Below are 7,831 nucleotides of genomic sequence, written 5' to 3' on the forward strand. Positions count from 1 at the left end.
TATCTAAACAAATTCCAGTCAAAATCACTGGAATGTTTCTTTGTGGGCTACTCATCTCATTCAAAGGCTTATAGAGTCTATATGAAGGAGCACATGGTGGTCATTGAATCTTCAGATATAATATTCAATGAAAACCATTTTAATAATGTTGAAGGACCCAAGTGGCTGTTTGACTTGGAAAAGATGATCAAATCTTTCAAAATTTACATTGAAGATATGGATGATAGCATGTACAGAATAAGCTTTGAAGATAAAGGAAAACAAAGACAAGTTGATCTAGACATGCTATGGTTATCTGTTGCTCCTGAATCTCATGGATTTAACTTTGAAAGAAACAACAATCAAGCTGCTGAAGTTGATATGAATGGACAAGATGATGCAGTGGAAGTTTCTAATGAAGGACCAAGTGAAGTAGAGAGTGAACCCAATCAAGGTCAACAACCTGTTCAGACTAAAGGAATAAATCAATTTGAAGATAGGTTCCAGTCTTTGTTTGACTCTTTACAATTTGGGTCAACTGAAGCATCATCATCAGAGATCAATCAAGTCCAAGCAAATGAAGAATCTCAAGTGAGAATTGAAGATGGATCTGCTGAGTTAAACATGACAAATCTAGAGACATAATTGTCTACACAACAAGTTGTGCAGACCACCTCTGTTGAAAGAAACCACCCTGCAGAAAACATAATAAGAGACTTGCATGAAAGAGTGACAAGAAGTTCTTCTAAAAACGCAAACATATGCCTGTATGCCTGCTTCTTATCCCAAGTTGAACCAAAGAACATTAACCAAGCTTTGAAAGACAACAGCTGGGTAGAAGCTATGCAGGAGGAATTAGCCCAATTCAGAGACTTGCATGTATGGGACTTGGTCGACAAGCCCAGAGGCAAGTATGCTATTCGTACAAAATGGGTTTTCAGAAACAAGAAGGATGAAAGAGGAATTGTAATCAAGAACAAAGAAAGATTGGTGGCCCTAGGATGCTTACAGGAATAAGGAGTGGAGTTTGAAGAAGTTTTTGCTCTAGTTGCACGGCTAGAGGCTATCAGAATCTTTTTTGCATATGCAGCATCAATGAACATTAACGTCTATCAACTTGATGTAAAATCTGCATTTTTAAACAGAAAAATTGATGAAGAAGTCTATGTCGCTCAGCCTCCTGGACTTGAAGATCCAATGCATCCCAACAAAGTTTACAAGCTCAACAAAGCATTGTATGGACTACATCAAGCACCAAGAGCTTGGTATGATGAGCTTTCAAATCATTTGTTGGAAAATGGTTTCTGTAGAGGAGCAATTGATAAGACTCTATTCTACAAACGGAGAAACAAAGATCTGCTGCTGCTGCAAGTATATGTGGATGACATTATCTTTGGTTCTACAAATGAACGGATGGGCAAAGAGTTTGAGCAAGTAATGAAATCCAAGTACGAGATGAGCTCAATGGGGGAAATGAATTTCTTCCTTGGACTACAAGTACAACAGAAAGCAGAAGGAATCTTCATAAACAATCAAAGTATGTACAAGAGATTCTTAAAAAATTCAAGTGCCAAGACTTTAAGACAGTGTCCACACCAATGGCCACACATGAGAAAATGGTACCTGATGAAAAGGGGGAGCCAGTGACCAGCATGAATATAGGGCCAAGATAGGATCATTGATGCATCTCACAGCATCTAGGCCAGATATTATGTTTGCTGTGTGTGTCTGTGCAAGATTTCAAGCTAACCCTAAAGTTTCACATATGCTAGCAGTCAAGAGGATCTTCAGATATCTATAAGGAAAGCCAGATTTGGGGATTTGGTATCCAAAGAACCCTTCCTTTGATTTGATGGCCTACACAGATAGTGACTATGATGATTGTAACATGAGTAGAAAATCAACCTCTAGAGGATGCCAGTTTCTTGGGAACAGGCTAGTGTCTTGGCAATGCAAGAAGCAAACTACAGTATCAATTTCTACTGCTGAAGCTGAGTATATTGCTGTCTCTTCTTGCTGTGCACATGTTCTGTGGATTCAAAATCAACTGCTGGATTATGGTCTAAATTTCTTACTTACACCTATTTTAGTTGATAATACTGCTGCTATGTTTATTGTTAAGAATCCAATCCAACATTCTAAGACCAAGCACATTGAAATTAGACATCATTTCATTAGGGACTGTCAGGAAAAAGGTTTGATAGAATTGAAAAGGGTATATACATCTGATAATTTGGCTGATTTATTCACCAGATCTTTAGATTAAACCAGGTTTCATTTTCGGTTAAAGTGCCTAGGTATGATAAATGCTGATGAAGTTTGATTTAGGATGTGTGCTTAAGTGAGGTGCTTACTGATTATCTGTGTTACTCACCTTGAATGTTTGCATGATGAATTGTTATGCTTAAATGATTACTCAAATTGCATGAATCATGTGTGTGACTGTCTTTGTATGGAAATTTTGATAGAACTGCTAATTACAGCTTTTGGTACTTTGATCTGTGCTTGCATGATGTATTTCTGTGATTCTAAGTACTTCGAGCATGAATCTGTGCTTGATAGTGTGCTTGCTGCTCCTTGAGCAAAGGCAAAGGCTCTTGTAAGACTATTCTAAGTCATTCGAGCACAGATGTCATAGCTCAGCTGCGAGAGCACATAATTTGGCCTTGAAAACTCCTCCAAGTATTTCAAGCATACCTCTGTGTTGCATGGTGTGTTTAATGCTCTTCGAGCACAAACAAACCATACTTGGGGTTTCTCAAGTAACTCGAGCACAAATGAGGACATGTATTTTGGAGAACTTTCTAAGTATTTCAAGCACAAGTATACTGCTCGAGCACTCAACTAAGTCTTTCGAGCACAATATCTGAAATGATAAATCATAAGTTTGCTCGAGTGACTTTCGAGTATGCTCGATGAACTTCTGAGCATGCTCGACAGACTCATGTGATTTTCTGAATGATTTCTACTGAATGAATATGTTTTGATACTATGATAATGTGTGCCTGTCAAACATGCTTAAATGACAACACTGATTTTTTTTAAATCAATATTTCTCAATTTAACTTTCAAAAGGAAATGATTTTAAAATGGTAAAAGTTTTTGACTAAGCAACACTGTTTTCGGTGATATTTCATAAGAGATATGATAATATTATCCAAGTTCCCAGCTTCAAAAAAACTAGAAACTATCTTCTGTGGAGATTGAATCCAACCTGAAATGGGAAATGATAGAAAACTGTTTAAGACAACTAAACCATGGATTATAAGTTCAAAGGGCTTTGAGTACAGTCATTGGCAAAGTATGGTAGCTTTCCATAGTCTGTAGTTGTCATATGTGACATACACTTAACTTTGCTAAGTATGATGTGGTGAAACATTGGAAAATAAGGTATGCTCTCTAGCATATCTCTCCGAATGATAGGCAGAAAGGTTATTATCCAATCATACATGAGCCTGTTGGTGTTTCTGGTCTATCAAAATATTTATTAAGTATTTGAGCAGAAATAAATTATTGCTATATGGCAAACTTCTCAAAAGAAAAGAAAAAGAAAGTGATTGAAAAGTATAAAAAGATCAAAAGTATAATATAAATAAATAAGTTATCTGATTTCATGACTTAAGGGCACTAAGGGAACTACAGGGGTGGGGCATTCAAATAAGTCCTAAACACCCTGAATGTAAGGCATGTAAGTCCGGATGGCATGCAAGTCCAATGTTCAACCTTACAGTCTGTTATCAAAGACAAAATATAAATAAGTAACTGCTCTATTATACAAAAATCAATTTTGACCAAGGCATCAGGGGGTCGAAGTCAATTCGGGGTGATTTTGAGAAAGCTAAATACGCTTTGAGAAGAGATTAGAGGCAATCTGAAGCTATAGTGATAACCATTCTTAACTTAAGCTCTAATTGAGTCTTAAATTTATCACAAAAAGCAATGACCATTATGCTAAGTATACCTGCTGTTAACCTGACTTAAGTTACAATAACACTGACCATGAAGTGGTGTGATCGTGTTTTAAATAGTCTGATCCCAAGTTGAGATCTTTCCAAATGATCTAAAATTAATTTTATTTTGAACTGGATTTTGATCTCTTATTTCACCTTAAACTAACTGTTTAGGTCCGCTCATCAAATTGAAATGATTATTTTTAATTCGAGCAGAAGAACTTTGCTTACTAAGCATGATAACGTTGTGTCAAGTATCTTATGTGACTTGTATGAATCATCAAGTGTTTCAAGCATGAATCTTACCTTCAAGCATACTAATGAAAATTTGTTGTTAAGTGTTTCGAGCATGCATCTTACTTACGAGCACCTGAAATGAAGTGAATAGTAATGTATGTGTTTCGAGCATGACCTGAAAATTTGCTGTTAAGTGTTTTGAGCATGCATTTTATTTTCGAGCATCTGATATGACATGAAAATCATTGTGTTTCGAGCATGTTTGCATGATTGCATGGTAGGAAACATTTAAGTGTCTCGAGCATAAAAGTGTTCAGAAGGTATTGGCATGAAAGTTCGAGCTTAAGGAAATGGATCACTTTAAGTAGTTCGAGCAAATTTGTGGACTAGACCGATTTTGAAATTAGGGTTTCAAATTGATTTACGTACTAACTGTTTACTTGTTCTTGCAGGTACGCATATTACTACAGAACAAGTTATTGAAGGCGCCATTAATCATCTATCTATTCTCATATATTAGTTCTGCAACCTTGTGTACTGACAACTCTTCTTGTTTTTGCAGAACTGATGGCTTTCAAATTTGAAAAGCGGCATAATATGTGTGCTCAGTTAGAGATAGACGATGACAACCGAGAGTTGGAGCCAATGATAAATTTTTTGAGTAACTCCAATCTGAGGGTGGCTTTAACTAACAACCCCACAATAAACAGAAATCATATTTCGGATTTTTGTGGTTCTGCAACATATGTTAATGAGGTCAATGGGGAAAGAATTGAGTTGTCGGTTCTACATCATGACATTGAGATAACATAAGCCTCAATCAAAGCTGCACTGGACCTTAATGACAATTTTGAGTCTCAGCCTTCCTACTAGTCCCAAGGTTACTAAGAGTCTTTCAAGAGACTATGGGCTATCAGGGAGGAGTTAAGGATGGACAATTTCAAAAGGGAAGTATTCCTTTAATCTACAGGTTCCTGATTCATCACGTGATCCAATCCTTATCTCCTTGAAGAGGAACTGAGACTTTATTGAGTAGAGAGCTTGGGACTCTCACAGTAGCGATACTCTATCACCAACCCTTTAACATTTCAAGACTTATCTTTCAAGGGTTGGTGTCCGATGCAGAGAAAGTAGAGGGTCAAAGATTCCTTATTTATCCGAGGTTTCTACAGATCTTGATAGACAGAGTTTTGCCTGATCTTCAACAAACTGGTGAAGTGTTGAGGTTGCAGAATCTAAACATCTGCAAAGGATTGAAAGATGCTAAAAGCAAATTTGTTGATAACGATGAATGGGATGTACTCCCATGGTTTCTTGTATTTACACTTGGAGCTTTTAATATGACTAGAACTCTAGGGAACAGTGGTACTGAAGAAGATGATGGTGCAGATGATAATGATCAAAGTGATGATGGGGACAATGGTCCAGAGGGTGGACATGGCATGATGATTGATAATAATGATGATGCACAGGAGGTAGTTGAGGAAAATGTGCCTTTGATTGAACAAGTTGCACATGTGGCAGATAATGCAGAGGTGGAGGTCCATGAGGAGATAGATGAACCAGTTGTGAGTCCGATCAATCAAGCTACAAAACAAGTGGATAATGATACATTTATAGCAGGTGTTGTATCAGATGTTGCTGCAACAATCCAGAAGATAACTCCACCTGACTCCCCACCACTTGAAGTTAACAATGATGACACGGATTCTATTGAGATAGAAGATGAACATGACGATATTCCTTCCTCACCAACCACAACTGAACCTGCTTTGTCTGATGCTGAACCAATTGATAACATTCCTGTCCCTACACCACCTACATCTCCACTAGAAGATCAATTTCATTCTTCACCAACTCAGCCATCCCAACCCATTAAAACACCACCATCTTTCCAACTCCACAATCAACCTGTTATTGACACTACCCCACCAACTCAATCAATCCCATCTTCTGAACAATATAAAGCTCCATCTCTTGAAACTACTGAGTCTGAACCATGCTCTGAACCCGCCCTAAAGCCAAGTTAAGAAACCCCACCATCAAGCCCTAATATTAATAACATTGTTTGTGAGAATGCAAGGCTTGAATTTGAAAATATCATGTTGACAGAACAGAATGCTATTTTGGCCTCACGAAACTTGGCATTGGAGGCTGCTTTAAATGAAGCCTTATTGAAGATTCGAACCCTAGAGGGGCAGTCTGAGGTTGAGAACACCTCAGATGCACCAAAACAAGGGGAGAAACCTGTGCAGAAAGTCTAAAGGTGATTGGAGAGCTATATGAAAGCTCGGAAGAGGAAGTTGTGGAAGTTGGACCATCAAATGCTTTAAACATGCTAAATCAAGCATATGATGATGGAGATTCGGATGTTGAGGGGGAGAATAAAGAAGAAATAATGAAAAGAAAAGAAAAGGGAAAGGGGATTGCATTTACTGATGATGATCTACATCCCCTGCCCCAACACAATGTTCAATCTGATGACATATTGCACAGAGAAAATATAATTGATCCAGACATAGCAGAAGTTGAATATGTGAAAACTGCTATGAGATTGATAAATGAAGAGTTAGAGTCTTTGAACCAAGAAGATGAGGAAGAAATCCCTCAGGATGTGCTTGAAGCACTAATAAACATGAAAGAGAAAGAAGAGGAAGATGAGAGGAGGGTGGAAGAGGCAGATGAAGTGATAAAGGCTACACTTGATGCCTTAAGAAAAAATATGAATGTTGATGAACAAGACAAATATGAAGAACCAGTGACAACTTAACAGGAAGAGCCTGCAGTAACTGAACCTGAGATGCCTGAAACTGAAACTGTCGACATTGAAATAGAAAAAGAACAAGAAACGGGTATGCCAGAGGCACCAAAGATGCCATGGAATGTTTATGTCAAATTCATTGCTCAATTAGTGATCCTTAGAACACATTATGATATCTTACTAAATCCTAAAGAGTTCAGTCCAGAAACCGTAGCTGCAACCAGGAGGGCTCAAGAGTAGCAAAGAAAAGAACATTGGGAGAAAAGCCAACTCTTGCTAACAGACAAACCTGAACCTGTTATAGATGAAGTTTGTGAAGAAGATGATCATAAGTCAGAAGAGTTGAATGATGAAGAATCTGAGACCTCTGAGTCAGTTGATGAAGAAATTATACTGGAAGGACCAGAAGTGTAAATAAATCAGCAGAACACTCTCACTCCATCTCAATCACACTTGAAACAAAAAGATACATCTAATATAGAAACACCAAAGTCCAAGAGACAAACATCAGTGAAGAAGATGATATACAAAATAAGGAAAGACAAATTAGAAGAAAGAAAGAGAACTCAATCTGAAAGACATGAAGAACCAATGATTGAGGCTCTTCATAATCTTGAAGAAGTAATTGACTTTGAAGAGGAGAATGAAGATAAGGAGGGGTCAAAAGAGGATGAAAAGGAAAATGAACACAGAGACTATCTAATCAGCCTAAACTATGATCTTAAGTATCTTCAAAGACTAACAAAAGAAGACATAGCCAGAGAAGCTGAAGGGTGGAGGATGAGGAAGTCTGAATTCCTAAACTTGCAATCCTTTGATTCAATAGACAGACTTTACAGAAATACTCTTGTAAGTGAAGTTTCAGACTATGTGAAGAAGATATCGAGGAAGAAGAATGAAGGGG

The sequence above is a fragment of the Bidens hawaiensis genome, unplaced genomic scaffold, assembly GCF_021521415.1.
Source record: "Bidens hawaiensis isolate Kalapana, Puna unplaced genomic scaffold, B.hawaiensis_p1.1 tig00001692_1, whole genome shotgun sequence".
Taxonomy (NCBI): domain Eukaryota; kingdom Viridiplantae; phylum Streptophyta; class Magnoliopsida; order Asterales; family Asteraceae; genus Bidens; species Bidens hawaiensis.